General features: G+C 37.1%; 11 non-coding genes across 11 annotated transcripts; all 11 read left to right on the top strand.

Annotated features, from left to right (window-relative positions):
* The first annotated feature begins 764 nt into the window (after positions 1-764).
* On the top strand, positions 765-837 carry TRNAK-UUU (transfer RNA lysine (anticodon UUU)). Its single transcript has one exon. It is a non-coding gene; the product is annotated as a tRNA-Lys (tRNA).
* A 977-nt stretch (positions 838-1,814) lies between these two features.
* TRNAK-UUU (transfer RNA lysine (anticodon UUU)) lies at positions 1,815-1,887 on the top strand. The gene has a single exon. It is a non-coding gene; the product is annotated as a tRNA-Lys (tRNA).
* A 970-nt stretch (positions 1,888-2,857) lies between these two features.
* Positions 2,858-2,930, top strand: TRNAK-UUU (transfer RNA lysine (anticodon UUU)). Its single transcript has one exon. It is a non-coding gene; the product is annotated as a tRNA-Lys (tRNA).
* Positions 2,931-3,907: 977 nt separating this feature from the next.
* TRNAK-UUU (transfer RNA lysine (anticodon UUU)) lies at positions 3,908-3,980 on the top strand. The gene has a single exon. It is a non-coding gene; the product is annotated as a tRNA-Lys (tRNA).
* A 977-nt stretch (positions 3,981-4,957) lies between these two features.
* TRNAK-UUU (transfer RNA lysine (anticodon UUU)) lies at positions 4,958-5,030 on the top strand. The gene has a single exon. It is a non-coding gene; the product is annotated as a tRNA-Lys (tRNA).
* A 975-nt stretch (positions 5,031-6,005) lies between these two features.
* On the top strand, positions 6,006-6,078 carry TRNAK-UUU (transfer RNA lysine (anticodon UUU)). The gene has a single exon. It is a non-coding gene; the product is annotated as a tRNA-Lys (tRNA).
* A 970-nt stretch (positions 6,079-7,048) lies between these two features.
* TRNAK-UUU (transfer RNA lysine (anticodon UUU)) lies at positions 7,049-7,121 on the top strand. The gene has a single exon. It is a non-coding gene; the product is annotated as a tRNA-Lys (tRNA).
* Positions 7,122-8,098: 977 nt separating this feature from the next.
* Positions 8,099-8,171, top strand: TRNAK-UUU (transfer RNA lysine (anticodon UUU)). The gene has a single exon. It is a non-coding gene; the product is annotated as a tRNA-Lys (tRNA).
* Positions 8,172-9,139: 968 nt separating this feature from the next.
* Positions 9,140-9,212, top strand: TRNAK-UUU (transfer RNA lysine (anticodon UUU)). Its single transcript has one exon. It is a non-coding gene; the product is annotated as a tRNA-Lys (tRNA).
* A 985-nt stretch (positions 9,213-10,197) lies between these two features.
* Positions 10,198-10,270, top strand: TRNAK-UUU (transfer RNA lysine (anticodon UUU)). Its single transcript has one exon. It is a non-coding gene; the product is annotated as a tRNA-Lys (tRNA).
* Positions 10,271-11,238: 968 nt separating this feature from the next.
* On the top strand, positions 11,239-11,311 carry TRNAN-GUU (transfer RNA asparagine (anticodon GUU)). Its single transcript has one exon. It is a non-coding gene; the product is annotated as a tRNA-Asn (tRNA).
* The last annotated feature ends 14,600 nt before the right edge of the window (positions 11,312-25,911 follow it).

Genomic DNA, 25,911 nt, shown 5'->3' on the forward strand with positions numbered 1-25,911 from the left:
GGATGATAATGTTTCTGAGTATACTTAAATATGGACAGAGACATTTTTTTTGAAAATGTTGCCAAAGTGCACATAGAAAGAACCTGGATAGCTCAGTCTGTAAAGCACCCGTCTTTTAATCTGAGGGTCCATTATTTACGTCATTGCTCAGTTTTGAGGCTTTTTAACCTAGACCTATCATTTAGCTTTGTTTAAATCATACCTAGCTTTTCAGAAATAAATGTCATGTGGATATGAGGATTAACACTACTTTGGCAATTTTATGACTTGTTTTCTGCATTTTTCCCTCTGTAGACTCTATGTCTAACTTTCAGTACTCTTTAAGCTGATGGATGGAAACTAGCAGCTATGATGTCTCCCATAAAAACACACAGAATCAGAGTGATTCCTACTTTTTTTTCTTTGCAGCACATTTAGCAGTACCAATATGAAAGTCAAAATTAATCAATACTGAGCTGTGTGAATGTGAATTCAGCTTTGGAGTAAACTAAATCAACCGCTTGATGATGCAACTTCACCTGCCTTTAACTGCCCAAATCTGATAGCCGTTCACTGGGCTGAATACTCATCACTCCTCTTCCCCTGTTTCCTATACATAGAGTATAAAAAGAGATGTAACCTGACACCTCATTATGCTGGCAGACTATGTGCTGGCTTTGGTTTTGGGTATGGACACACATATGAAAAAAATCAACATATCTGAAGATACATTTAGATGAATCTGAAGTAAATCTTGAAAAATGTGCTAAGCTTGTTCAGAAGGAGCCTGGATAGCTCAGTCAGTAGAGCATCAGACTTTTATTCTGAGTGTCCAGGGTTCAAGTCCCTGTTTAGGCATTAAGCTTTTAAATCTCAAAAGATCACTTTGTATTGTTTAAATCTCAGCTTGTGCTTGAAGATTAGTTGCATGCTTAATGCACTTGTTTGACATGAGAAATAAAATGCTCTTTTACAGTAGAGAAAAAAACAAAAAACATGTCTTTGAATATGTCCAAACTCACGACAAATCATTGATTATGTGCTTGATTTTGGATTTCAACAGTCATATTGGATGATAATTTTTCTGAATATACTTAAATATGGACAGAGACATTTTTTTTGAAAATGTTGCAAAAGTGCACTTAGAAAGAACCTGGATAGCTCAGTCTGTAAAGCACCCGTCTTTTAATCTGAGGGTCCATTATTTACATCATTGTTCAGTTTTGAGGCTTTTTAACCTAGACCTATCATTTAGCTTTGTTTAAATCATACCTAGCTTTTCAGAAATAAATGTCATGTGGATATGAGGATTAACACTACTTTGGCAATTTTATGACTTGTTTTCTGCATTTTTCCCTCTGTAGACTCTATGTCTAACTTTCAGTACTCTTTAAGCTGATGGATGGAAACTAGCAGCTATGATGTCTCCCATAAAAAACACACAGAATCAGAGTGATTCCTACTTTTTTTTCTTTGCAGCACATTTAGCAGTACCAATATGAAAGTCAAAATTAATCAATACTGAGCTGTGTGAATGTGAATTCAGCTTTGGAGTAAACTAAATCAACCGCTTGATGATGCAACTTCACCTGCCTTTAACTGCCCAAATCTGATAGCCTTTCACTGGGCTGAATACTCATCATTCCTCTTCCCCTGTTTCCTATGCATAGAGTATAAAAAGAGATGTAACCTGACACCTCATTATGCTGGCAGACTATGTGCTGGCTTTGGTTTTGGGTATGTACACACATATGAAAAAAATCAACATATCTGAAGATACATTTAGATGAATTGGAAGCAAATCTTGAAAAATGTGCTAAGTTTGTTCAGAAGGAGCCTGGATAGCTCAGTCGGTAGAGCATCAGACTTTTAATCTGAGGGTCCAGGGTTCAAGTCCCTGTTCAGGCGTTAAGCTTTTAAATCTCAACAGATCACTTTGTATTGTTTAAATCTCAGCTTGTGCTTGAAGATTAGTTGCATGCTTAATGCACTTGTACGACATGAGAAATAAAATGCTCTTTTACACTAGAGAAAAAAACATGTCTTTGAATATGTCCAAATTCACGACAAATCATTGATTATGTGCTTGGTTTTGGCTTTGAACAGTCATATTGGATGATAATGTTTCTGAGTATACTTAAATATGGACAGAGACATTTTTTTTGAAAATGTTGCAATAGTGCACTTAGAAAGAAACTGGATAGCTCAGTCTGTAAAGCACCCGTCTTTTAATCTGAGGGTCCATTATTTACGTCATTGCTCAGTTTTGAGGCTTTTTAACCTAGACCTATCATTTAGCTTTGTTTAAATCATACCTAGCTTTTCAGAAATAAATGTCATGTGGATATGAGGATTAACACTACTTTGGCAATTTTATGACTTGTTTTCTGCATTTTTCCCTCTGTAGACTCTATGTCTAACTTTCAGTACTCTTTAAGCTGATGGGTGGAAACTAGCAGCTATGATGTCTCCCATAAAAAACACACAGAATCAGAGTGATTCCTACTTTTTTTTCTTTGCAGCACATTTAGCAGTACCAATATGAAAGTCAAAATTAATCAATACTGAGCTGTGTGAATGTGAATTCAGATTTGGAGTAAACTAAATCAACCGCTTGATGATGCAACTTCACCTGCCTTTAACTGCCCAAATCTGATAGCCGTTCACTGGGCTGAATACTCATCACTCCTCTTCCCCTGTTTCCTATACATAGAGTATAAAAAGAGATGTAACCTGACACCTCATTATGCTGGCAGACTATGTGCTGGCTTTGGTTTTGGGTATGTACACACATATGAAAAAAATCAACATATCTGAAGATACATTTAGATGAATCTGAAGTAAATCTTGAAAAATGTGCTAAATTTGTTCAGAAGGAGCCTGGATAGCTCAGTCGGTAGAGCATCAGACTTTTAATCTGAGGGTCCAGGGTTCAAGTCCCTGTTCAGGTGTTAAGCTTTTAAATCTCAACAGATCACTTTGTATTGTTTAAATCTCAGCTTTTGCTTGAAGATTAGTTGCATGCTTAATGCACTTGTTTGACATAAGAAATAAAATGCTCTTTCACATTAGAGACAAAAACAAAAAACATGTCTTTGAATATGTCCAAATTCACGACAAATCATTGATTATGTGCTTGGTTTTGGCTTTCAACAGTCATATTGGATGATAATGTTTCTGAGTATACTTAAATATGGACAGAGACATTTTTTTTGAAAATGTTACAAAAGTGCACTTAGAAAGAACCTGGATAGCTCAGTCTGTAAAGCACCCGTCTTTTAATCTGAGGGTCCATTATTTACGTCATTGCTCAGTTTTGAGGCTTTTTAACCTAGACCTATCATTTAGCTTTGTTTAAATCATACCTAGCTTTTCAGAAATAAATGTCATGTGGATATGAGGATTAACACTACTTTGGCAATTTTATGACTTGTTTTCTGCATTTTTCCCTCTGTAGACTCTATGTCTAACTTTCAGTACTCTTTAAGCTGATGGGTGGAAACTAGCAGCTATGATGTCTCCCATAAAAAACACACAGAATCAGAGTGATTCCTACTTTTTTTTCTTTGCAGCACATTTAGCAGTACCAATATGAAAGTCAAAATTAATCAATACTGAGCTGTGTGAATGTGAATTCAGCTTTGGAGTAAACTAAATCAACCGCTTGATGATGCAACTTCACCTGCCTTTAACTGCCCAAATCTGATAGCCTTTCACTGGGCTGAATACTCATCATTCCTCTTCCCCTGTTTCCTATACATAGAGTATAAAAAGAGATGTAACCTGACACCTCATTATGCTGGCAGACTATGTGCTGGCTTTGGTTTTGGGTATGTACACACATATGAAAAAAATCAACATATCTGAAGATACATTTAGATGAATCGGAAGCAAATCTTGAAAAATGTGCTAAGGTTGTTCAGAAGGAGCCTGGATAGCTCAGTCGGTACAGCATCAGACTTTTAATCTGAGGGTCCAGGGTTCAAGTCCCCATTCAGGCGTTAAGCTTTTAAATCTCAACAGATCACTTTGTATTGTTTAAATCTCAGCGTGTGCTTGAAGATTAGTTGCATGCTTAATGCACTTGTTTGACATGAGAAATAAAATGCTCTTTTACACTAGAGAAAAAAACAAAAAACATGTCTTTGAATATGTCCAAATTCACGACAAATCATTGATTATGTGCTTGGTTTTGGTTTTTAACAGTCATATTGGATGATAATGTTTCTGAGTATACTTAAATATGGACAGAGACATTTTTTTTGAAAATGTTGCAAAAGTGCACTTAGAAAGAAACTGGATAGCTCAGTCTGGAAAGCACCCATCTTTTAATCTGAGGGTCCATTATTTACGTCATTGCTCAGTTTTGAGGCTTTTTAACCTAGACCTATCATTTAGCTTTGTTTAAATCATTCCTAGCTTTTCAGAAATAAATGTCATGTGGATATGAGGATTAACACTACTTTGGCAATATTATGACTTGTTTTCTGCATTTTTCCCTCTGTAGACTCTATGTCTAACTTTCAGTACTCTTTAAGCTGATGGGTGGAAACTAGCAGCTATGATGTCTCCCATAAAAAACACACAGAATCAGAGTGATTCCTACTTTTTTTTCTTTGCAGCACATTTAGCAGTACCAATATGAAAGTCAAAATTAATCAATACTGAGCTGTGTGAATGTGAATTCAGCTTTGGAGTAAACTAAATCAACCGCTTGATGATGCAACTTCACCTGCCTTTAACTGCCCAAATCTGATAGCCGTTCACTGGGCTGAATACTCATCACTCCTCTTCCCCTGTTTCCTATACATAGAGTATAAAAAGTGATGTAACCTGACACCTCATTATGCTGGCAGACTATGTGCTGGCTTTGGTTTTGGGTATGTACACACATATGAAAAAAATCAACATATCTGAAGATACATTTAGATGAATCTGAAGTAAATCTTGAAAAATGTGCTAAGTTTGTTCAGAAGGAGCCTGGATAGCTCAGTCGGTAGAGCATCAGACTTTTAATCTGAGGGTCCAGGGCTCAAGTCCCTGTTCAGGCATTAAGCATTTAAATCTCAAAAGATCACTTTGTATTGTTTAAATCTCAGCTTTTGCTTGAAGATTAGTTGCATGCTTAATGCACTTGTTTGACATGAGAAATAAAATGCTCTTTTACAGTAGAGAAAAAAACAAAAAACATGTCTTTGAATATGTCCAAACTCACGACAAATCATTGATTATGTGCTTGGTTTTGGATTTCAACAGTAATATTGGATGATAATTTTTCTGAATATACTTAAATATGGACAGACATTTTTTTTGAAAATGTTGCAAAAGTGCACTTAGAAAGAACCTGGATAGCTCAGTCTGTAAAGCACCCGTCTTTTAATCTGAGGGTCCATTATTTACATCATTGCTCAGTTTTGAGGCTTTTTAACCTAGACCTATCATTTAGCTTTGTTTAAATCATACCTAGCTTTTCAGAAATAAATGTCATGTGGATATGAGGATTAACACTACTTTGGCAATTTTATGACTTGTTTTCTGCATTTTTCCCTCTGTAGACTCTATGTCTAACTTTCAGTACTCTTTAAGCTGATGGGTGGAAACTAGCAGCTATGATGTCTCCCATAAAAAACACACAGAATCAGAGTGATTCCTACTTTTTTTTCTTTGCAGCACATTTAGCAGTACCAATATGAAAGTCAAAATTAATCAATACTGAGCTGTGTGAATGTGAATTCAGCTTTGGAGTAAACTAAATCAACCGCTTGATGATGCAACTTCACCTGCCTTTAACTGCCCAAATCTGATAGCCGTTCACTGGGCTGAATACTCATCACTCCTCTTCCCCTGTTTCCTATACATAGAGTATAAAAAGAGATGTAACCTGACACCTCATTATGCTGGCAGACTATGTGCTGGCTTTGGTTTTGGGTATGTACACACATATGAAAAAAATCAACATATCTGAAGATACATTTAGATGAATCTGAAGTAAATCTTGAAAAATGTGCTAAGTTTGTTCAGAAGGATCCTGGATAGCTCAGTCGGTAGAGCATCAGACTTTTAATCTGAGGGTCCAGGGTTCAAGTCCCTGTTCAGGCGTTAAGCTTTTAAATCTCAACAGATCACTTTGTATTGTTTAAATCTCAGCTTGTGCTTGAAGATTAGTTGCATGCTTAATGCACTTGTATGACATGAGAAATAAAATGCTCTTTTACACTAGAGAAAAAAACATGTCTTTGAATATGTCCAAATTCACGACAAATCATTGATTATGTGCTTGGTTTTGGCTTTCAACAGTCATATTGGATGATAATGTTTCTGAGTATACTTAAATATGGACAGAGACATTTTTTTTGAAAATGTTGCAATAGTGCACTTAGAAAGAAACTGGATAGCTCAGTCTGTAAAGCACCCGTCTTTTAATCTGAGGGTCCATTATTTACGTCATTGCTCAGTTTTGAGGCTTTTTAACCTAGACCTATCATTTAGCTTTGTTTAAATCATACCTAGCTTTTCAGAAATAAATGTCATGTGGATATGAGGATTAACACTACTTTGGCAATTTTATGACTTGTTTTCTGCATTTTTCCCTCTGTAGACTCTATGTCTAACTTTCAGTACTCTTTAAGCTGATGGGTGGAAACTAGCAGCTATGATGTCTCCCATAAAAAACACACAGAATCAGAGTGATTCCTACTTTTTTTTCTTTGCAGCACATTTAGCAGTACCAATATGAAAGTCAAAATTAATCAATACTGAGCTGTGTGAATGTGAATTCAGATTTGGAGTAAACTAAATCAACCGCTTGATGATGCAACTTCACCTGCCTTTAACTGCCCAAATCTGATAGCCGTTCACTGGGCTGAATACTCATCACTCCTCTTCCCCTGTTTCCTATACATAGAGTATAAAAAGAGATGTAACCTGACACCTCATTATGCTGGCAGACTATGTGCTGGCTTTGGTTTTGGGTATGTACACACATATGAAAAAAATCAACATATCTGAAGATACATTTAGATGAATCTGAAGTAAATCTTGAAAAATGTGCTAAATTTGTTCAGAAGGAGCCTGGATAGCTCAGTCGGTAGAGCATCAGACTTTTAATCTGAGGGTCCAGGGTTCAAGTCCCTTTTCAGGTGTTAAGCTTTTAAATCTCAACAGATAACTTTGTATTGTTTAAATCTCAGCTTTTGCTTGAAGATTAGTTGCATGCTTAATGCACTTGTTTGACATGAGAAATAAAATGCTCTTTCACATTAGAGACAAAAACAAAAAACATGTCTTTGAATATGTCCAAATTCACGACAAATCATTGATTATGTGCTTGGTTTTGGCTTTCAACAGTCATATTGGATGATAATGTTTCTGAGTATACTTAAATATGGACAGAGACATTTTTTTTGAAAATGTTACAAAAGTGCACTTAGAAAGAACCTGGATAGCTCAGTCTGTAAAGCACCCGTCTTTTAATCTGAGGGTCCATTATTTACGTCATTGCTCAGTTTTGAGGCTTTTTAACCTAGACCTATCATTTAGCTTTGTTTAAATCATACCTAGCTTTTCAGAAATAAATGTCATGTGGATATGAGGATTAACACTACTTTGGCAATTTTATGACTTGTTTTCTGCATTTTTCCCTCTGTAGACTCTATGTCTAACTTTCAGTACTCTTTAAGCTGATGGGTGGAAACTAGCAGCTATGATGTCTCCCATAAAAAACACACAGAATCAGAGTGATTCCTACTTTTTTTTCTTTGCAGCACATTTAGCAGTACCAATATGAAAGTCAAAATTAATCAATACTGAGCTGTGTGAATGTGAATTCAGCTTTGGAGTAAACTAAATCAACCGCTTGATGATGCAACTTCACCTGCCTTTAACTGCCCAAATCTGATAGCCTTTCACTGGGCTGAATACTCATCATTCCTCTTCCCCTGTTTCCTATACATAGAGTATAAAAAGAGATGTAACCTGACACCTCATTATGCTGGCAGACTATGTGCTGGCTTTGGTTTTGGGTATGTACACACATATGAAAAAAATCAACATATCTGAAGATACATTTAGATGAATCGGAAGCAAATCTTGAAAAATGTGCTAAGGTTGTTCAGAAGGAGCCTGGATAGCTCAGTCGGTAGAGCATCAGACTTTTAATCTGAGGGTCCAGGGTTCAAGTCCCCGTTCAGGCGTTAAGCTTTTAAATCTCAACAGATCACTTTGTATTGTTTAAATCTCAGCGTGTGCTTGAAGATTAGTTGCATGCTTAATGCACTTGTTTGACATGAGAAATAAAATGCTCTTTTACAGTAGAGAAAAAAACATGTCTTTGAATATGTCCAAACTCACGACAAATCATTGATTATGTGCTTGGTTTTGGATTTCAACAGTCATATTGGATGATAATTTTTCTGAATATACTTAAATATGGACAGACATTTTTTTTGAAAATGTTGCAAAAGTGCACTTAGAAAGAACCTGGATAGCTCAGTCTGTAAAGCACCCGTCTTTTAATCTGAGGGTCCATTATTTACATCATTGCTCAGTTTTGAGGCTTTTTAACCTAGACCTATCATTTAGCTTTGTTTAAATCATACCTAGCTTTTCAGAAATAAATGTCATGTGGATATGAGGATTAACACTACTTTGGCAATTTTATGACTTGTTTTCTGCATTTTTCCCTCTGTAGACTCTATGTCTAACTTTCAGTACTCTTTAAGCTGATGGGTGGAAACTAGCAGATATGATGTCTCCCATAAAAAACACACAGAATCAGAGTGATTCCTACTTTTTTTTCTTTGCAGCACATTTAGCAGTACCAATATGAAAGTCAAAATTAATCAATACTGAGCTGTGTGAATGTGAATTCAGCTTTGGAGTAAACTAAATCAACCGCTTGATGATGCAACTTCACCTGCCTTTAACTGCCCAAATCTGATAGCCGTTCACTGGGCTGAATACTCATCACTCCTCTTCCCCTGTTTCCTATACATAGAGTATAAAAAGAGATGTAACCTGACACCTCATTATGCTGGCAGACTATGTGCTGGCTTTGGTTTTGGGTATGTACACACATATGAAAAAAATCAACATATCTGAAGATACATTTAGATGAATCTGAAGTAAATCTTGAAAAATGTGCTAGGTTTGTTCAGAAGGAGCCTGGATAGCTCAGTCGGTAGAGCACCAGACTTTTATTCTGAGGGTCCAGGGTTCAAGTCCCTGTTCAGGCATTAAGCTTTTAAATCTCAAAAGATCACTTTGTATTGTTTAAATCTCAGCTTGTGCTTGAAGATTAGTTGCATGCTTAATGCACTTGTTTGACTTCAGAAATAAAATGCTCTTTTACACTAGAGAAAAAAACATGTCTTTGAATATGTCCAAATTCACGACAAATCATTGATTATGTGCTTGGTTTTGGCTTTGAACAGTCATATTGGATGATAATGTTTCTGAGTATACTTAAATATGGACAGAGACATTTTTTTTGAAAATGTTGCAAAAGTGCACTTAGAAAGAACCTGGATAGCTCAGTCTGTAAAGCACCCGTCTTTTAATCTGAGGGTCCTTTATTGACATCTTTGTTCAGTTTTGAGGCTTTTTAACCTAGACCTATCATTTAGCTTTGTTTAAATCATACCTAGCTTTTCAGAAATAAATGTCATGTGGATATGAGGATTAACACTACTTTGGCAATTTTATGACTTGTTTTCTGCATTTTTCCCTCTGTAGACTCTATGTCTAACTTTCAGTACTCTTTAAGCTGATGGATGGAAACTAGCAGCTATGATGTCTCCCATAAAAAACACACAGAATCAGAGTGATTCCTACTTTTTTTTCTTTGCAGCACATTTAGCAGTACCAATATGAAAGTCAAAATTAATCAATACTGAGCTGTGTGAATGTGAATTCAGCTTTGGAGTAAACTAAATCAACCGCTTGATGATGCAACTTCACCTGCCTTTAACTGCCCAAATCTGATAGCCTTTCACTGGGCTGAATACTCATCATTCCTCTTCCCCTGTTTCCTATACATAGAGTATAAAAAGAGATGTAACCTGACACCTCATTATGCTGGCAGACTATGTGCTGGCAGACTATGTGCTGGCTTTGGTTTTGGGTATGTACACACATATGAAAAAAATCAACATATCTGAAGATACATTTAGATGAATCGGAAGCAAATCTTGAAAAATGTGCTAAGTTTGTTCAGAAGGAGCCTGGATAGCTCAGTCGGTAGAGCATCAGACTTTTAATCTGAGGGTCCAGGGTTCAAGTCCCTGTTCAGGCGTTAAGCTTTTAAATCTCAACAGATCACTTTGTATTGTTTAAATCTCAGCTTGTGCTTGAAGATTAGTTGCATGCTTAATGCACTTGTATGACATGAGAAATAAAATGCTCTTTTACACTAGAGAAAAAAACATGTCTTTGAATATGTCCAAATTCACGACAAATCATTGATTATGTGCTTGGTTTTGGCTTTCAACAGTCATATTGGATGATAATGTTTCTGAATATACTTAAATATGGACAGACATTTTTTTTGAAAATGTTGCAAAAGTGCACTTAGAAAGAATCTGGATAGCTCAGTCTGTAAAGCACCCGTCTTTTAATCTGAGGGTCCATTATTTACATCATTGCTCAGTTTTGAGGCTTTTTAACCTAGACCTATCATTTAGCTTTGTTTAAATCATACCTAGCTTTTCAGAAATAAATGTCATGTGGATATGAGGATTAACACTACTTTGGCAATTTTATGACTTATTTTCTGTATTTTTCCCTCTGTAGACTCTATGTCTAACTTTCAGTACTCTTTAAGCTGATGGGTGGAAACTAGCAGCTATGATGTCTCCCATAAAAAACACACAGAATCAGAGTGATTCCTACTTTTTTTTCTTTGCAGCACATTTAGCAGTACCAATATGAAAGTCAAAATTAATCAATACTGAGCTGTGTGAATGTGAATTCAGCTTTGGAGTAAACTAAATCAACCGCTTGATGATGCAACTTCACCTGCCTTTAACTGCCCAAATCTGATAGCCTTTCACTGGGCTGAATACTCATCACTCCTCTTCCCCTGTTTCCTATACATAGAGTATAAAAAGAGATGTAACCTGACACCTCATTATGCTGGCAGACTATGTGCTGGCTTTGGTTTTGGGTATGTACACACATATGAAAAAAATCAACATATCTGAAGATACATTTAGATGAATCGGAAGCAAATCTTAAAAAATGTGCTAAGCTTGTTCAGAAGGAGCCTGGATAGCTTAGTCGGTAGAGCATCAAACTGTTAATTTGAGGGTCCAGGGTTCAAGTCCCTGTTCAGGTGTTAAGCTTTTAAATCTCAACAGATCACTTTGTATTGTTTAAATCTCAGCTTGTGCTTGAAGATTAGTTGCATGCTTAATGCACTTGTTTGGCATGAGAAATAAAATGCTCTTTTACAGTAGAGAAAAAACAAAAAACATGTCTTTGAATATGTCCAAACTCACGACAAATCATTGATTATGTGCTTGGTTTTGGCTTTGAACAGTTATATTGGATGATAATTTTTCTGAATATACTTAAATATGGACAGAGACATTTTTTTTGAAGATGTTGCAAAAGTGCACTTAGAAAGAACCTGGATAGCTCAGTCTGTAAAGCACCCGTCTTTTAATCTGAGGGTCCATTATTTACATCATTGTTCAGTTTTGAGGCTTTTTAACCTAGACCTATCATTTAGCTTTGTTTAAATCATACCTAACTTTTCAGAAATAAATGTCATGTGGATATGAGGATTAACACTACTTTGGCAATTTTATGACTTGTTTTCGGCATTTTTCCCTCTGTAGACTCTACAGTCATGGCCAAAAGTTTTGAGAATGACACCAAAATTATATTTTCACATGATCTGATGGCCTCTGGTTTTTATTAGTGTTTGTCTGATGTTTATATCACATACAGAAATATAATTGCAATCATATTATGAGTACCAATAGGTTATATTGACAGTTAGAATGAGTTAATGCAGCAAGTCAATATTTGCAGTGTTGCCCCTTCTTCTTCAAGACCTCTGTAATTCTCCCTGGCATGCTCTCAATCAACTTTTGGACCAAATCCTGACTGATAGCAGTCCATTCTTGCATAATCAATGCTTGCATTTTGCCAGAATTTGTTGGTTTTTGTTTGTCCTCCCGTCTCTTGATGATTGACCACAAGTTCTCAATGGGATTAAGATCTGGGGAGTTTCCAGGCCATGGACCCAAAATCTCTATGTTTTGTTCCATGAGCCATTTAGTTATCACCTTTGCTTTATGGCAAGGTGCTCCATCTTGCTGGAAAAGGCATTGTTGGGCGCCAAACTGCTCTTGGACGGTTGGGAGAAGCTGCTCTTGGAGGACATTCTGGTACCATTCTTTATTCATGGCTGTGTTTTTAGGCAAGACTGTGAGTGAGCCGATTCCCTTGGCTGAGAAGCAACCCCACACATGAATGGTTTCAGGATGCTTTACAGTTGGCATGAGACAAGACTGGTGGTAGCGCTCACCTCTTCTTCTCCGAATAAGCTGTTTTCCAGAAGTCCCAAACAATCGAAAAGGGGATTCATCAGAGAAAATGACTTTGCCCCAGTCCTCAGCAGTCCACTCCCTGTACCTCTTGCAGAATATCAGTCGGTCCCTGATGTTTTTTCTGGAGAGAAGTGGCTTCTTTGCTGCCCTCCTTGAAACCAGCCCTTGCTCAAAGAGTCTCCGCCTCACAGTGCGATCCCGCAGCTGAAACAGTTTTAAGATACGGTCCTGGCGCTTGCTGGTCTTTCTTGGGCTCCCTGGAGCCTTTTTGACAACAATGGAAGCTCTCTTCTTGAAGTTCTTGATGATGCGATAGATTGTTGACTGAGGTGCAATCTTTGTAGCTGCGATACTCTTCCCTGTTAGGCCATTTTTGTGCAGTGCAATGATGGCTGCACGTGTTTCTTTAGAGATAACCATGGTTAACTGAAGAGAAACAATGATACCAAGAACCAGCCTCCTTTTAAAGTGTCCAGTGATGTCATTCTTACTTAATCATGACTGATTGATCGCCAGCCCTGTCCTCATCAACACCCACACCTGTGTTAATGGATCAATCACTAAAACGATGTTAGCTGCTCCTTTTAAGGCAGGACTGCAATGATGTTAAAATGTGTTTTGGGGGTTAAAGTTCATTTTCTGGGCAAATATTGACTTTGCAAGTACAGTAATTGCTGTTAAGCTGATCACTCTTTCACATTCAGGAGTATATGCAAATTGCCATTACAAAAAATGAAGCAGTAAACTTTGGAAAAATTACTATTTGTCTCATTCTCAATACTTTTGGCCATGACTGTATGTCTAACTTTCAATACTCTTTAAGCTGATGTGTGGAAACTATCAGCTATGATGTCTCCCATAAAAAACACACAGAATCAGAGTGATTCCTACTTTTTTTTCTTTGCAGCACATTTAGCAGTACCAATATGAAAGTCAAAATTAATCAATACTGAGCTGTGTGAATGTGAATTCAGCTTTGGAGTAAACTAAATCAACCGCTTGATGATGCAACTTCACCTGCCTTTAACTGCCCAAATTTGATAGCCTTTCACTGGGCTGAATACTCATCACTCCTCTTCCCCTGTTTCCTATACATAGAGTATAAAAAGAGATGTAACATGACACCTCATTACGCTGGCAGACTATGTGCTGGCTTTGGTTTTGGGTATGTACACACATATGAAAAAAATCAACATATCTGAATATACATTTAGATGAATCAGAAGTAAATCTTGAAAAATGTGCTAATTTTGTTCGGAAGGAGCCTGGATAGCTCAGTCGGTAGAGCATCAGACATTACGGCATTAAGTTTTTAAATCTCAACAGATCACTTTGTATTGTTTAAATCTCAGCTTGTGCTTGAAGATTAGTTGCATGCTTAATGCACTTGTTTAACATGAGAAATAAAATGCTCTTTTACACTAGAGAAGAAACAAAAACATGTCTTTGAATATGTCCAAACTCACGACAAATCATTGATTATGTGCTTGGTTTTGGCTTTGAACAGACATATTGAATGACAATTTTTCTGAATATACTTAAATATGAACAGAGACATTTTTTTTTTAAATGTTGCAACAGTGCACTTAGAAAGAAAATTGGATAGCTTAGTCAGTAAAGCACCCGTCTTTCAATCTGAGGATCCATTATTTATGTCATTGTTCAGTTTTGAGGCTTTTTAACCTAGACCTATCATTTAGCTTTGTTTAAATCATACCTAGCTTTTCAGAAATAAATGTCATGTGGATATGAGGATTAACACTACTTTGACAATTTTATGACTTGTTGTCTGCATTTTTTCCCTCTGTAAACTCTATGTCCAACTTTCAGTGCTCTTTAAGCTGATCGGTGGAAACAAGCAGCTCTGATGTCTCCCATAAAAAAACACACAGAATCAGAATGATTCCTACTTTTTTTTCTTTGCAGCACATTTAGCAGTACCAATATGAAAGTCAAAATTAATCAATACTGAGCTGTGTGAATATGAATTCAGCTTTGGAGTAAACTAAATCAACCGCTTGATGATGCATCTTCACCTGCCTTTAACTGCCCAAATCTGATAGCCTTTCACTGGGCTGAATACTCATCACTCCTCTTCCCCTATTTCCTCTACATAGAGTATGAAAAGAGATGTAACCTGACACCTCATTATGCTGGCAGACTATATGCTGGCTTTGTTTTGGGTATGTACACACATATGAAAAAATTCAAAATATCTGAAGATACATTTAGATGAATCGGAATTAAATCTTGAAAAATGTGCTACACTTGTTTGGAAGGCTCCTGGATAGCTCAGTTGGTAGAGCATCAGTGTTTTAATCTGAGTGTCCAGGGTTCAAGTCCCTGTTCAGACTTTATATTTTTAAACCTCAACAGTACACTTTGTATTGTTTAAATCTCAGCTTGTGCTTGAAGATTAGTTGCATGATTAATGCACTTGTTTGACATGAGAAATAAAATGCTCTTTTACACTAGACAAAAAAACAAAAAACATGTCTTTGAGTATGTTTAAACTCACGACAAATCATTGGTTATGTGCTTGGTTTTGGGTTTGAACAGTCATATTGAATGATAATTTTTCTGAGTAAACTTAAATATGGACAGAGACATTTTTTTTGAAAATGTTGCAAAAGTGCACTTAGAAAGAACCTGGATAGGTCAGTCAGTAAAGCACCCATCTTTTAATCTGAGGGTCCATTATTTACGTCATTGTTCAGTTTTGAGCCTTTTCAACCTAGACCTATCATTTAGAATTGTTTAAATCATACCTAGCTTTTCAGAAATAAATGTCATGTGGATATGAGGATTAACACTACTTTGGCAATTTTATGACTTGTTTTCTGCATTTTTCCCTCTGTAGACTCTATGTCTAACTTTCAGTACTCTTTAAGCTGATGGGTGGAAACTAGCAGCTATGATGTCTCCCATAAAAAAACACACAGAATCAGAGTGATTCCTACTTTTTTTTCTTTGCAGCACATTTAGCAGTACCAATATGAAAGTCAAAATTAATCAATACTGAGCTGTGTGAATGTGAATTCAGCTTTGGAGTAAACTAAATCAACCACTTGATGATGCAACTTCACCTGCCTTTAACTGCCCAAATCTGATAGCCCTTCACTGGGCTGAATACTCTCCACTCCTCTTCCCCTGTTTCCTATACATAGAGTATAAAAAGAGATGTAACCTGACACCTCATTATGCTGGCAGACTATGTGCTGGCTTTGGTTTTGGGTATGTACACACATATGAAAAAAATCAACATATCTGAAGATACATTTAGATAAATCGGAAGTAAATCTTGAAAAATGTGCTAAGTTTGCTTCGAAGGAGCCTGGATAGCTCAGTCGGTAGAGCATCAGAATTTTAATCTGATGGTCCAGGTTTCAAGTCCTTGTTCAGGTGTTCAGTTTTTAAATCTCAACAGATCACTTTGTATTGTTTAAATCTCAGCTTGAAAATTAGTTGCATGCTTAATGCACTTGTTTAACATGAGAAATAAAATGCTCTTTTACACTAGAGAAAAAAACAAAAAACATGTCTTTGAATATGTCCAAAGTCACGACAAAACATTGATTATGTGCCTGGTTTTGGCTTTGAACAGTCATATTGAATGTTAATTTTTCTGAGTATACTTAAATATGGACAGAGACATTTTTTTTGAAAATGTTGCAAAAGTGCACTTAGAAAGAACCTGGATAGCTCAGTCAATAAAGCACCCGTCTTTTAATCTGAGGATCCATTATTTATGTCATTGTTCAGTTTTGAGGCTTTTTAACCTAGACCTATCATTTAGCTTTGTTTAAATCATACCTAGCTTTTCAGAAATAAATGTCATGTGGATATGAGGATTAACACTACTTTGACAATTTTATGACTTGTTGTCTGCATTTTTTCCCTCTGTAAACTCTATGTCCAACTTTCAGTGCTCTTTAAGCTGATCGGTGGAAACAAGCAGCTCTGATGTCTCCCATAAAAAACACACAGAATCAGAGTGATTACTACTTTTTTTTCTTTGCAGCACATTTAGCAGTACCAATATGAAAGTCAAAATTAATCAATACTGAGCTGTGTGAATGTGAATTCAGCTTTGGATTAAATAAATCAATCGCTTGATGATGCAGCTTCACCTGCCTTTAACTGCCCAAATCTGATAGCCTTTCACTGAACTGAATACTCATCACTCCTCTTCCCCTGTTTCCTATACATAGAGTATAAAAAGAGATGTAACCTGACACCTCATTATGCTGGCAGACTATGTGCTGGCTTTGGTTTTGCGTGTGTTCACACATATGAAAAAAATCACCATATCTGAACATACATTTAGATGAATCGGAAGTAAATCTTGAAAAATGTGCTAATTTTGTTCGGTAGGAGCCTGGATAGCTCAGTCGGTAGAGCATCAGACATTAAGGCATTAAGTTTTTAAATCTCAACAGATCACTTTGTATTGTTTAAATCTCAGCTTGTGCTTGAAGATTAGTTGCATGCTTAATGCACTTGTTTGACATGAGAAATAAAATGCTCTTTTACACTAGAGAAAAAACAAAAAACATGTCTTTGAATATGTCCAAACTCACGAAAAATAATTCATTATGTGCTTGGTTTTGGCTTTGAACAGACATATTGAATGATAATTTTTCTGAGTATACTTAAATATGGACAGAGACATTTTTTTTTAAAATGTTGCAAAAGTGCACTTAGAAAGAACCTGGATAGCTCAGTCAATAAAGCACCCGTCTTTTAATCTGAGGATCCATTATTTATGTCATTGTTCAGTTTTGAGGCTTTTTAACCTAGACCTATCATTTAGCTTTGTTTAAATCATACCTAGCTTTTCAGAAATAAATGTCATGTGAATATGAGGATTAACACTACTTTGACAATTTTATGACTTGTTGTCTGCATTTTTTCCCTCTGTAAACTCTATGTCCAACTTTCAGTGCTCTTTAAGCTGATCGGTGGAAACAAGCAGCTCTGATGTCTCCCATAAAAAAACACACAGAATCAGAATGATTCCTACTTTTTTTTCTTTGCAGCACATTTAGCAGTACCAATATGAAAGTCAAAATTAATCAATACTGAGCTGTGTGAATATGAATTCAGCTTTGGAGTAAACTAAATCAACCGCTTGATGATGCATCTTCACCTGCCTTTAACTGCCCAAATCTGATAGCCTTTCACTGGGCTGAATACTCATCACTCCTCTTCCCCTATTTCCTCTACATAGAGTATGAAAAGAGATGTAACCTGACACCTCATTATGCTGGCAGACTATATGCTGGCTTTGTTTTGGGTATGTACACACATATGAAAAAATTCAAAATATCTGAAGATACATTTAGATGAATCGGAATTATATCTTGAAAAATGTGCTACACTTGTTTGGAAGGCTCCTGGATAGCTCAGTTGGTAGAGCATCAGTGTTTTAATCTGAGTGTCCAGGGTTCAAGTCCCTGTTCAGACTTTATATTTTTAAACCTCAACAGTACACTTTGTATTGTTTAAATCTCAGCTTGTGCTTGAAGATTAGTTGCATGATTAATGCACTTGTTTGACATGAGAAATAAAATGCTCTTTTACACTAGACAAAAAAACAAAAAACATGTCTTTGAGTATGTTTAAACTCACGACAAATCATTGGTTATGTGCTTGGTTTTGGGTTTGAACAGTCATATTGAATGATAATTTTTCTGAGTAAACTTAAATATGGACAGAGACATTTTTTTTGAAAATGTTGCAAAAGTGCACTTAGAAAGAACCTGGATAGGTCAGTCAGTAAAGCACCCATCTTTTAATCTGAGGGTCCATTATTTACGTCATTGTTCAGTTTTGAGCCTTTTCAACCTAGACCTATCATTTAGAATTGTTTAAATCATACCTAGCTTTTCAGAAATAAATGTCATGTGGATATGAGGATTAACACTACTTTGGCAATTTTATGACTTGTTTTCTGCATTTTTCCCTCTGTAGACTCTATGTCTAACTTTCAGTACTCTTTAAGCTGATGGGTGGAAACTAGCAGCTATGATGTCTCCCATAAAAAAACACACAGAATCAGAGTGATTCCTACTTTTTTTTCTTTGCAGCACATTTAGCAGTACCAATATGAAAGTCAAAATTAATCAATACTGAGCTGTGTGAATGTGAATTCAGCTTTGGAGTAAACTAAATCAACCACTTGATGATGCAACTTCACCTGCCTTTAACTGCCCAAATCTGATAGCCCTTCACTGGGCTGAATACTCTCCACTCCTCTTCCCCTGTTTCCTATACATAGAGTATAAAAAGAGATGTAACCTGACACCTCATTATGCTGGCAGACTATGTGCTGGCTTTGGTTTTGGGTATGTACACACATATGAAAAAAATCAACATATCTGAAGATACATTTAGATAAATCGGAAGTAAATCTTGAAAAATGTGCTAAGTTTGCTTCAAAGGAGCCTGGATAGCTCAGTCGGTAGAGCATCAGAATTTTAATCTGATGGTCCAGGTTTCAAGTCCTTGTTCAGGTGTTCAGTTTTTAAATCTCAACAGATCACTTTGTATTGTTTAAATCTCAGCTTGAAAATTAGTTGCATGCTTAATGCACTTGTTTAACATGAGAAATAAAATGCTCTTTTACACTAGAGAAAAAAACAAAAAACATGTCTTTGAATATGTCCAAAGTCACGACAAAACATTGATTATGTGCCTGGTTTTGGCTTTGAACAGTCATATTGAATGTTAATTTTTCTGAGTATACTTAAATATGGACAGAGACATTTTTTTTGAAAATGTTGCAAAAGTGCACTTAGAAAGAACCTGGATAGCTCAGTCAATAAAGCACCCGTCTTTTAATCTGAGGATCCATTATTTATGTCATTGTTCAGTTTTGAGGCTTTTTAACCTAGACCTATCATTTAGCTTTGTTTAAATCATACCTAGCTTTTCAGAAATAAATGTCATGTGGATATGAGGATTAACACTACTTTGACAATTTTATGACTTGTTGTCTGCATTTTTTCCCTCTGTAAACTCTATGTCCAACTTTCAGTGCTCTTTAAGCTGATCGGTGGAAACAAGCAGCTCTGATGTCTCCCATAAAAAACACACAGAATCAGAGTGATTACTACTTTTTTTTCTTTGCAGCACATTTAGCAGTACCAATATGAAAGTCAAAATTAATCAATACTGAGCTGTGTGAATGTGAATTCAGCTTTGGATTAAATAAATCAATCGCTTGATGATGCAGCTTCACCTGCCTTTAACTGCCCAAATCTGATAGCCTTTCACTGAACTGAATACTCATCACTCCTCTTCCCCTGTTTCCTATACATAGAGTATAAAAAGAGATGTAACCTGACACCTCATTATGCTGGCAGACTATGTGCTGGCTTTGCTTGTGGGTATATACACACATATGAAAAAAATCAACATATCTGAAGATACATTTAGATGAATCGGAAGTAAATCTTGAAAAATGTGCTAAACTTGTTTGGAAGGATACTGGATAGCTCAGTTGGTAGAGCATCAGACTTTTAATCTGAGGGTCCAGGGTTCAAGTTCCTGTGCAGGCTTCAAATTTTTATATCTCAACAGATCACTTTGTATTGTTTAAATCTCAGCTTGTGCTTGAAGATTAGTTGCATGCTTAATGCACTTGTTTGACATGAGAAATAAAATGCTCTTTTACACTAGAGAAAAAAACAAAAGACATGTCTTTGAGTATGTTGAAACTCACGACAAATCATTGATTATGTGCTCTGTTTTGGCTTTGAACAGTCATATTGAATGATAATTTTTCTGAGTATACTTAAATATGGACAGAGACATTTTTTTTGAAAATGTTGCAAAAGTGCACTTAGAAAGAACCTGGATAGGTCAGTCAGTAAAGCACCCGTCTTTTAATCTGAGGGTTCATTATTTACGTCATTGTTCAGTTTTGAGTCTTTTCAACCTAGACCTATCACTTAGAATTGTTTAAATCATACCTAGCTTTTCAGAAATAAATGTCATGTGGATATGAGTATTAACACTGCTTTGGCAATTTTATGACTTGTTTTCTGCATTTTTCCCTCTGTAGACTTTATGTCTAACTTTCAGTACTCTTTAAGCTGATGGGTGGAAACTAGTAGCTATGATGTCTCCCATAAAAAACTCACAGAATCAGAGTGATTCCTACTTTTTTTTCTTTGCAGCACATTTAGCAGTACCAATATGAAAGTCAAAATTAATCAATACTGAGCAGTGTGAATGTGAATTCAGCTTTGGAGTAAACTAAATCAATCGCTTTATGATGCAGCTTCACCTGCCTTTAACTGCCCAAATCTGATAGCCTTTCACTGGGCTGAATACTCATCACTCCTATTCCCCTGTTTCCTATACATAGAGTATAAAAAGAGATGTAACCTGACACCTCATTATGCTGGCAGACTATGTGCTGGCTTTGCTTGTGGGTATGTACACACATATGAAAAAAATCAACATATCTGAAGATAAATTTAGATGAATCGGAAGTAAATCTTGAAAAATGTGCTACGCTTGTTTGGAAGGATCCTGGATAGCTCAGTTGGTAGAGCATCAGACTTTTAATCTGAGGGTCCAGGGTTCAAGTTCCTGTGCAGGCTTCAAATTTTTATATCTCAACAAATCACTTTGTATTGTTTAAATCTCAGCTTGTGCTTGAAGATTAGTTGCATGCTTAATGCACTTGTTTGACATGAGAAATAAAATGCTCTTTTGCACTAGAGAAAAAAACAAAAAACATGTCTTTGAGTATGTTTAAACTCACGACAAATCATTGATTATGTGCTTGGTTTTGGCTTTGAACAGTCATATTGAATGATAATTTTTCTGAGTATACTTAAATATGGACAGAGACATTTTTTTTGAAAATGTTGCAAAAGTGCACTTAGAAAGAACTTGGATAGCTCAGTCAGTAAAGCTCCCATCTTTTAATCTGAGGGTCCATTATTTACGTCATTGTTCAGTTTTGAGGCTTTTTAACCTAGACCTATCATTTAGCCTTGTTTAAATCATACCTAGCTTTTCAGAAATAAATGTCATGTGAATATGAGGATTAACACTGCGTTGGCAATTTTACGACTTGTTTTCTGCATTTTTCCCTCTGTAGACTCTTTGTCTAACTTTCAGTACTCTTTAAGCTGATGGGTGGAAACTAGCAGCTATGACGTCTCCCATAAAAACACACAGAATCAGAGTGATTCCTACTTTTTTTTCTTTGTAGCACATTTATCAGTAACAATATGAAAGTCAAAATTAATCAATACTGAGCTGTGTGAATGTGAATTCAGCTTTGGAGTAAACTAAATCAATCGCTTGATGATGCAGCTTCACCTGCCTTTAATTGCCCAAATCTGATAGCCTTTCACTGGGCTGAATACTCATCACTCCTCTTCCCCTGTTTCCTATACATAGAGTATAATAAGAGATGTAACCTGACACCTCATTATGCTGAAACACTATGTGCTGGCTTTAATTTTGGGTATGTACACACAAATGAAAAAAATCAACATATCTGAAGATACATTTAGATGAATCGGAAGTAAATCTTGAAAAATGTGCCAAGTTTGTTTGGAAGGAGCGTGGATATCTCAGTCGGTAAAGCATCAGACTTTTAATCTTAGTGTCCAGGGTTCAAGTACCTGTTCAGGCGTTAAGTTTCTAAATCTCAACAGATCACTTTGTATTGTTTAAATCTCAGCTTGTGCTTGAAGACTAGTTGCATGCTTAATGCACTTGTTTGATATGAAAAATAAAATGGTCTTTTACACTAGAGAAAAAAACAAAAAACATGTCTTTGAATATGTCCAAACTCACAACAAATCATTGATTATGTGCTTGGTTTTGGTTTTGAACAGTCATATTGAATGATAATTTTTCTGAGTATACTTAAATATGGACAGAGACATTTGTTTTGAAAATGTTGCAGAAGTGCACTTAGAAAGAACCTGGATAGCTCAGTCAGTAAAGCACCCATCTTTTAATCTGAGGGTCCATTATTTACGTCATTGTTCAGTTTTGAGGCTTTTTAACCTAGACCTATCATTTAGCTTTGTTTAAATCATACCTAGCTTTTCAGAAATAAATGTCATGTGGATATGAGGATTAACACTAGAGATGAGCGGTGTTCGACTAGAACTGTTCGCCAATCTCAAATTCGAGCTGTTTTGGGCGGTGTTCGAGTTATTCGACGAACCCGAACGAATTGCAAAAAATTCGGCTGTTCGAGGTTATGTTCGATAACTGTTCGTGCACCAAAAGCGTGTCCTGCATGTCTGGCGCTATTTAGAGCACCAATCATGCAGGGATTGTCTGCCACTCACTGTAATGCCACAGCCATGGTAGTTATGGCATTAGAGTGATTGCCCAAATCGATGGGAACAGTGCCAACAGTGAAACATGAAAAGCCGGCAATTCAGCAGCGGCATACACCGGTACCCGACAATTTAGAACCGAAAGAATAGAGCTTCACACATAGATTAGATAGATATAAACATGTCAGCCACATATATACGAAGTACAGTGAAAGTGCTGCTTACTGTACTTGTCATTTAGCGTAAAGGATTTATCAAAAAAAATAATAGTGTTTTCATGCACCGTCTCTTTAAAAAAGCCGGCCGGCAATTCAGCAGCGGTACCCGACAATTTAGAATAGAAGGAATAGAGAATCACACATAGATTAGATAGATAGAAACATGTCAGTCACATATATATGAAGTACAGTGACAGTGTTGCTTACTGTACTTGTCATTTAGTGTAAAGGATTTATTAAAAAAAATAATAGTGTTTTCATGCACCGTCTCTTTAAAAAAGCCGGCCGGCAATTCAGCAGCGGTACCCGACAATTTAGAATAGAAGGAATAGAGAATCACACATAGATGAGATAGATAGAAACATGTCAGTCACATATATATGAAGTACAGTGACAGTGTTGCTTACTGTACTTGTCATTTAGTGTAAAGGATTTATTAAAAAAAATAATAGTGTTTTCATGCACCGTCTCTTTAAGAAAGCCGGCCGGCAATTCAGCATCTGTACCCGACAATTTATAACAGACAGAATAGAGCTTCACACATAGATTAGATAGATAGAAACATGTCAGTCACATATATATGAAGTACAGTGATAGTGTTGGTTACTGTACTTGTCATTTAGTATTAAAATAAAGGATTTATTATTAAAAAAATTGGCGTGGGGTTCCCCTTAATTTTATTCTCTAGCGTAGGTTAAGCAGACAGCTGGGGCAGATGTTTGAAGCCTGGGAAGGGGGTAATACCCACGGAGCTTCCCAGGCTACTAATATCAGCCCCCAGCTGAATACATAGCCTTTACTAGCTATTAAAATGGGGGACCCCCCCAAAAAATGACGTGGGGTCCCCCCTAATTTAATAGCTAGCAAAGGCTAGGCAGACAGCTGGGGGCTGATATCAATAGCCCAGGAAGGGAGCCATGAATATTGGCCCCCTCCCAGGCTAGAAACACCAGCCGTCAGCCGCCCCAGAAATGGCGCATTCATAGGATGCGCCAATTCTGGCACTTAGCCTCGCTCTTCCACGCTGCCCTGGTGCGGTGGCAGGGGGTAATAGGGCTGGGGTTGATGTCAGCTTATAATGCCAGCTGACATCAAGCCCAGGTTAGTAATGGAGAGGCGTCTATAAGACACCCCCATTACTAACCCCATAGTGAAAGTTAAAAGAAAACACAAACACCCAGAATAAAGTCCTTTAATTGAAATAAAGACACAATTCTTTATTGTTCTAAATTAAACCATACTTACCGTCACGCCCATTCCAGCTGAAGCCAACGATCTCCTGTAATAAAAATAAAATAATAAAGCAACCTCATCCTTACCTTTCCATGGTTCCCACGACAGCTTCAGCTCTGCTACATCGAGATGACAGGCTGGACCGCAGCAGAACGCCGCCATCCAGCCTGTCATCCCGCAGACACTGAGAAGAGCAGGCTTGCTTGCGCTCCACATTGTCTCTCTGTGACGGCATAAAGATGAGCTGAGGTCATGTCCAATGAACTCGGCTCACCTCATGCACGTCACTTACAGCGTGGAAGAATTCTCACGCTGAAGCGCTGAGTGCAGGAGAATTTTCCCACGCTGTCAGTGAGGTGCATGAGGTGAGCTGAGTTCATTGGACATGACCTCGGCTCATCTGGATGCCGTCACAGCGAGACACTGAGGAGCGCAAGCATGCCTGCTCTTCTCAGTGTCTGTGGCATGACAGGCTGGATGGCAGCGTTCTGCTGCGGTCCAGCCAGTCATCTCGATGTAGCAGAGCTGAAGCTGTCGTGGGAACCATGGAAAGGTAAGGATGAGGTTGGTTTATTATTTTTCTTTTATTGCAGGAGATCGTTGGCTTCAGCTGGAATGGGCGTGATGGTAAGTATAGTTTAATTTAGAACAATAAAGAATTGTGTGTTTATTTCAATTAAAGGACTTTATTCTGGGTGTTGTGTTTTTTTTAAATACTTTACTAGAAATTCATGGCGGTCATGTCTAATACTGGCGTGACCCCATGGATTTTGGGCTTGGGGCCAGCTGATTATACCAAGCTGGCCCTAACCCCTTTATTACCCAGTGAGCCACCGCACCAGGGCCCTGGATGAGTTGGGTACAGCGCCAGAAGATGGCGCTTCTATGAACGCGCCATTTTCCGGGGTGGCTGCGGACTGCAATTTGCAGCGGGGGGGCCCAGAAAGCTTGGGCCTCCCTGCGCTGCAGATTCCAGCCCCCAGCTGCCTAGTTGTACCTGGCTGGACACAAAAATAGGGCGAAGCCCCACGTATTTTTTTTTTAATTATTTCATGAAATTCATGAAATAATTAAGAAAAAAAGGCCTTCCCTATATTGTTGTGTCCGGCCAGGTACAAATAGTCAGCTGGTGGGTCGGGGCAGCCCGTTCCTGCCTGCTGTACCTGGCTGGACACAAATATAGTGCGAAGCACCACTTCAATTTTTTTTAATTATTTCATGAAATTCATGAAATAATTAAGAAAAAAAGGCCTTCCCTATATTGTTGTGTCTGGCCAGGTACAAATAGGCAGCTGGTGGTTGGGGGCAGCCCATTCCTGCCTGCTGTACCTGGCTGGACACAAATATAGTGCGAAGCCCCACTTCAATTTTTTTAAATTATTTCAGGAAATTCATGAAATAATTAAAAAAAAATTGACGTGGGGCTTCGCACTATATTTGTGTCCAGTCAGGTGCAGCAGGCAGGAACGGGCTGCCCCCAACCACCAGCTGCCTATTTGTACCTGGCCGGACACAACAATATAGGGAAGCCCTTTTTTTCTTAATTATTTCATGAAATAATTTAAAGAAAATTGACGTGGGGCTTCGCCCTGTTTTTGTGTCCAG

Source organism: Phyllobates terribilis, unplaced genomic scaffold, assembly GCF_046119375.1.
Source record: "Phyllobates terribilis strain yellow unplaced genomic scaffold, ASM4611937v1 Scaffold_1__5_contigs__length_1240528914, whole genome shotgun sequence".
Taxonomy (NCBI): domain Eukaryota; kingdom Metazoa; phylum Chordata; class Amphibia; order Anura; family Dendrobatidae; genus Phyllobates; species Phyllobates terribilis.